General features: G+C 37.3%; 1 pseudogene; it reads right to left on the bottom strand.

Annotated features, from left to right (window-relative positions):
• Positions 1-465: 465 nt before the first annotated feature.
• LOC111817312 lies at positions 466-586 on the bottom strand (annotated as a pseudogene).
• Positions 587-6,601: the final 6,015 nt, after the last annotated feature.

Here is a 6,601-nt window from a genome sequence, read left to right as displayed (position 1 = left end):
TTAGTTACCTTTTTAAAAAAAAAGAAAAATCATTTTAGTTCACAGGTGTAAAGACACACACAACCCAAATTACCAAAAATATGTACAGGAATAAGAAAAAACAGCACCACACAAATTAAATTATAAATACTGGCTATCCAAGCAAAAACTGGATACACACTTGAATAAGCTGAGAAATAGAATTGATAATTGAAGGAAATTAATCAATAGACAATCATGAAGCGGCGCACATAGTGGCGCTGACTGGTGAGGTTATTAAGTTCACAATGTATATTGAAGACATTTGAGGAGAAATTCATTGCAGGCCAAAAATACACAAAAATACATGAACAGAAGCAATTGAGAGGTAATGATGAACAATTCTGAGGTCACAAAATTAAGAAGGTGAATGGAATTAATAGTGCATTAACTGTAGCAAAATAAGAGTAATGCAACAGAATAATGAAAGTTATGTCAGTTTTCCATCTTTGTAAGAAAATGACAAAATTTCACGTCTTAGAAAGAGCCAACTTTAGTTTTCATTTAACAATAATCATGCCTTGGATAAACCTCATTGGCTAGGGGACTGCCACTGTTGCGCAAAGCTAAGAGTCACTTTAATAGTTAAATACCTGATCCGTTTGACTGTAGTTTTGTGCATGGTGTTGGGTATGGGTCTAGTTTAAGTCTTTGCTTCGTGGAAAGCCAGTATTTCCAGCACCAATTATTAAAGAGGCTATCTTTCTTCCAATGAACATGTTTGCCCTCTTTGTCAAAGATAATGTGGCTGAGAGTGCTTGTAGTTTTGTCAACCTCTTCTAATCTGTTCCATTGATCTTCAGGTCTGTATTTTAGCCAATACCATGCAGATTTTATCACAGTAACTTTATAGTATAGTTTTAAGTCCGGGATTGTGAAGTCTCCTGTCTTCCCTTTGTTGTCCAGGATTGCTTTTGCTATTTTAAGTCTCTTCTGGTTTCAGATGAATTCTAGGTATTTTTTTTCTAGATATGTGCAGTACAGTTATGGTATTTTAATTGGAATTGCATTGAATCTGTGTAAAAATTTGGGGAGTATGGCCATTTTCACAATGTTGGTGCTTCCTATCCAGAAGCAAGGATTATTTTTTTCATTTTCTGAGATCTTTTTTGATCTCTTTTTTCAGAGTGCTCTAATTTTCACTGGATAAATCTTTTACATCCCTTGTGAGATTGATTCCTAAGTATTTCATTTTTGAGGGGTGTTACTGTGAAAGTAATGGTTTCCATAACTTCTTTCTTGGTTTGTTCATTGTTTGCATATAGAAATGCTATTGAAGGGCCGGTGAGATGGCTCGGCAGACTACGTGCCTGCTTAAATAAGCACAGAGAGCAAGGTTTGATCCCTGACACCACATGCCACAGCTGCCCCACCCCCAGGCACACTGAGCCTGGCTACCCGCGAGACTGAGCATGGTGGCACATACCTGTAATCTCAGCACTGGAGAGGCTGAAACAGAGGGATCACTATGAGTCCAAGCTGGGTAGTGAGACCCTGTACCAAACACATTAAAAGAAAAAAAACAAAGACGTGCTAATGATTTCTGAGTGTTGACTTTGTATCCTGCTGTGCTACTGAATTTGGTTATTAAATCTGCAAGTCTCTTAGTGGAGTATTTGGGGTCTTTGATGTACAGTATCATGTCATCTTTAAACAATGGTAATTTCACTTCTACCCTTCCAATCATTATTCCTTTTATTTCTTTCTCTTGTGTAATTGCTCTGGCTAATGTTTTCAGAAATATATTAAGCAATATTTTATATTGTTTCTAATGCTTTTTTTTCTGTCACTATTTTGCATTCTTTTTTGTAAAGAGCCAATTTACTCCAGCTTATAGTTTTAGAGGTTTCCAATGTAAAACCTACAATTCCCTTAAAATAAAACACATATAGTTCTAGTAAACAGGACAACAAAAGGAGACAGAAAGACATACAAAATACTTAGTCTAAAACATAACAACAATAACAGAAGAAATAAAATTAAAAGCAAATGTAATTTTGGTACTCTCTGTTTCTACTGGTGGTGCTCAGGACAACCTACTCCAAAATGTGGCACCACAGCATTTGAGCAAAAAGCAGAGGGGTAGGAAGATCATTTTCTAACCTCCTCCCACTCTTCCCCTCAGAAACAGGTTAAAATAACCGGAAATGATGTTCTGACCTACTCTTAGAGCACATTCTGAAACTCACTCTGAAAGGTGTCCGTCCTACAGCTAAAGAAACATAATAAACTCTCCTTTCAGTGAAGACACAGAAGCAGAAGAATACGAACAGCTTTTGCTAAGTTTTCCCCAGTATCATCAGGTGCCAATCTTTGTCTGAGCTCCTTTCTGCAAAACTACAAACTCTTCATCAAATCTGGCATAAAAATACATGCTTAATGATTTCACTGTGTTTTTACTTCCTTAAGAAGTCCTCCATGTCATAAAATGTTTCAGCAACATGGGGCTTTGGACCCAGGGCTTCACCCATGTTCAGCAGGTACTCTGCCACTGATGTATACCTCCACCCTCTACCCAGAACTCATGTTAAATAAATATGCGTGGTTTCCTCTGTTTATCTGTCATTTCTAGTTTTCTTTTCCAAAGTACAATCTACTTTGGATAGCTGATAAAAGTCACCAAGGCAATATTGCTGTTCCACATCTCTGCCTCCAGGGAATGGATGACAATGGTTGCATATTTTTCTTTCTACCTTTAGACTAATGGTAGATAACGTTCTGTAAAAAAATAGTTTCTGGTACAGAAGAATGAGAAAAGGTTGATAAATGAGCATTGGGCTATAGTCAGAAAGAGGCAATGGAACTTATGGTGTACTACTGTACAATAGGATGAGTAAAGATAACATTAGAAAGAAGCAAAAGAAGTTCTGGGGTGTTACTGTACAATAGGATGAGTATAGATAACTCCAATATACTGAATATTTTGAAAAGCTAGGAATATTTTAGAAGTTTTTACCATCAAGAATTGATAAATGTTTGAGGATATAAATGTGTTTAAACTGATTTCAACATTGCAAAATGTGCATATGTTGTGTGCAATGTGAAGACATTACATGGTGCTCTTCTCAAAGGAAGTAACTAAACAAAACTACAAATAGAGGGAACAATATTGAAACTCTGAGGATCGACCGTACTGTTACATATAAATTATGTAAAATCTCAATTAAAATACAGAGATTGTCAGAGTGGATGCATAAACATGATACAATTGTTCGCATCTCACATAACTTATGTTAAATATTAAAACAAATATACTTTAAAATGAAAGATGGAATGTAGATGATGCTCATGCTAGTCGAAACAAGAATGAGAGGCCTGTATAAATTCAGAGGGAAATTAATTTTATTCCCTAAAATATCACCACAGATAATATTCTTGGTTTTCTCATGGAGAGGAAACATAGTCTCTATGTTCTTAATAATAATAATGCAATGCTCAGCCTTCCATTTGCTGGCATAGAACACCCAACACCTAAAACAGGAAGTTTGGCTCAGACTTTTGGAGGCCTCAGTTCGAAGCCAGCAAGCTCCATATAAAAAAACATCCTGATAGGACGGGGACCCAAAGCTCTGCTGCTCATCTTTTCAAGACCAGCAGATCCACCACCCGAAGGCACACCCTCAATGAACTCACCTCCTAGCAGGACAACTACCTGTGAATACCAAGAGAAGGGCCCACTGAGGACAATGGCCCCTTGGTGAATCCATCTCCTCTCCAGGAATCTCCTAATCCAGTCAGGTTGACACTAAGATTAGCAATAACACAAAATTTTAAAAATTACGAAGCTGAGCCTAATAGAACTTCAAGGATAAATGCACAAATATACTTTTCATTACATATTCCAACTTTTCCACTGATTGATAGAAAACATCAAAATTAGTAGTGATGAAGGATAAGTAAACAGCATTATGTACCAACTTACAATAACATTTATGGAGCACTACCTAATATTAACAGATTTGTTTTTTGAAATCTCATCTTATTTTTTAATTGTTTTTGGCAGAACTGGGATTGAACTCAGGCCCTTGTACTTGCCACACAAGCGCTTACTTTACTGAGCTATCTCCCTGTTGCTGAAATCTCATGTTATTGAAATATTTTTTTCCACATCAAAAGAAATCACCAACAGAGTACAAGAAAACTCATCAATTTTGAAAAACTTTTAGTCAAGTTTCCCTCAAAGGACTTCTATCTAGAACATAGAAAAAAAAATTTTTTTAGATCATGCCTTTAAAATTCAAAGATCTTTTCCATAAAAGGCATCTGAGATGAATACTTAGGTGAAGAAACACAAATTGCAAATACATATATGAAAAAAAAATGTTTAACATCATTGGTCATTCAGGAAATGCAAATTAAAACAACACTGAGATTCCATCTCAACCAAGAAAGACTGGCCATCACCATGAAATCAGCCAATTACTGGTGGGGCTATGAGAAAAAAGGAATCCTTCTCTACTGTTGGTAGGAGTGTAAACTGGTACAACCACTGTGGAAATCAGTAGGGAGATTCTTCAAAAAATTATGATTAGAAGTCCTGCTTAACCCAGTTATTCTCCTTCTGTGTATTTTCACAGAAGAATTAAAAACATCATACCACAGCAATATATGTGTACTTATGGTTATAGCAGCATGATTTGTCATAGCTAAATCATAGAAACAACTCAAATGCCTATCGATTAAGGAATGGATAAAAAAGATTCGGTATTTTTATACAATGCAGTAGAACTGAGCTATAAAGAAAGACAAACTCAAGGCTTTTATAGGTAAATGTATACAAGCAGAGACCATACTCATAAGTTGAATAAACCAGACTTGCATTTGCGAACATTGACTTGTTTCCCTAATATAAGAAAGTTAAAGACTAAATAAGATCCAAAATGTAGAATAGAGACTATGAAAGGGCAAGAAACTGCTCAAATGGAAAGAATAATGAATGGGGAAAGGAAAACAGGGAGGAGGGAAAATCTATCTATCTATCTATCTATCTATCTATCTATCTATCTATCTACCTATATTCAAACATACACACAAGATAGCTAGGATAATTATACTACCAATTTATACTAGTTAAATGAGAGGAACAATTAGTGCTTGTATTGTTTAATCAATTTTGCATGTCTATATCTTGTAATCTTAGCAATCACTTGAAGACAACAATCTGCAATATAATAACCATTATTAATTGTCTAACTTCTTGTTTTTTTAAAGGTTATTTTATAATCACCCAAAGAATCATATACAAGACACACAGGATGGCTTACTTTGCTGTGCATGTCTTAGCTGAGTTGACTTTCTCGTTCCAAGCCTGTGCAGGTACTTGTTACCTGATGTTTGCATTTGCCAAGTGTGAACCCGAGGGCCTCTCATGCTCCTCACTTCCAGAAGACAACTTCTTCGTTGTGATGGATTACTAACTGGTGGTCAACTTGTTGAAGCCAGCGGAATTGAGCTAGCATGGCACTGGGTGTGGGAGGCCCACCTGAGGGTTGTTGCCAGAGGCATAAGAGGAAGAACTGGAAAAGGAGAGAGGCTGTTAGGGAAGCTGTTTGGAGAAGCTGTTGGAGCTGTTGGAAGCTTCTGGTTCTCCTAGGTTGTTCTGCTGGAGGGCCTTGTCATGCTGGATTTCCTGATGAACTTGGCTGTTCTTGTTAGGACCTCATCATTGCTGAGCTAGCTACTGGTCATTTTGGGGAGAGCTCTGGTCCTCATCTTGAGCATTGCTTACTAGCTCCAGAGAGGAAGATGGTTCACTGCTTAGGCTCATGAAGAAGCTTGTCCCATTGGCTTTCCTGATGGGAACTCAGCTTCCCTCATCACTGGCACAGCTCAGAACCTCATTGTTGCTGAGGAGGGCTGTGGTACTTTTGCAGGGAGCTCAGCTGTCTACCTTGGGCGTTGCTTCCTGGCTCCGGGTCAGATCCCTCAGCCTACTGGCACAGATCCTTCATCCCATTGGCGCAGACTTTCTAGCTTCCACCACTGGCCTTGAGCCTTCCCAGTGCAGATCCGTGAAGCAGGCCTGCATGAGGCATTCTTGTGAGCCGTAGGCCTCCATTTCGACTAGTGAGAACATTGTTATAGCTCAAGGTTTTCAGCTGGCCTCATGAACAATATTAGGATCCAGGCCCTCAGCTGGATTCTTTGATCTTTTGTATGTGGAAATATTAACAGATTATGTATTTCTTTCAAATACATGCACATAAGAATTTTTACCAAGAAAGACATTGTTCTTAGCCACAAAACAACCCATAATCAGTTTAAACAGATGCAATTCAGACAAACTGTGCTCTTTGACAACAATGGAATGAAATTAGAAATCAGTAACATAAAGGCACATTTTGGGACTCTACAAAGTTGAAGTAAGAAATATTAGCATAAAATGCCCTCTCACACAATAAATCACAAGAATCCAAATTTAGAGAATAAGTGTAGCTCAGTGGTATGAGTGTTTTCCCAGGAGGCAAGTTTCATCTCCAGAAATGTCTAAAAACGTAGTTTGAAATTAAAATTAACCCTAAATAACATCAAAGTATTAACTTAGAGTAAACCTGACACAAATGAAGAGGAATCTTAGATTGAC

This window comes from Octodon degus, unplaced genomic scaffold (assembly GCF_000260255.1).
Source record: "Octodon degus isolate 3935 unplaced genomic scaffold, OctDeg1.0 scaffold00054, whole genome shotgun sequence".
NCBI classification, from domain to species: domain Eukaryota; kingdom Metazoa; phylum Chordata; class Mammalia; order Rodentia; family Octodontidae; genus Octodon; species Octodon degus.
This window is presented reverse-complemented; position numbering and strand designations above follow the sequence as displayed.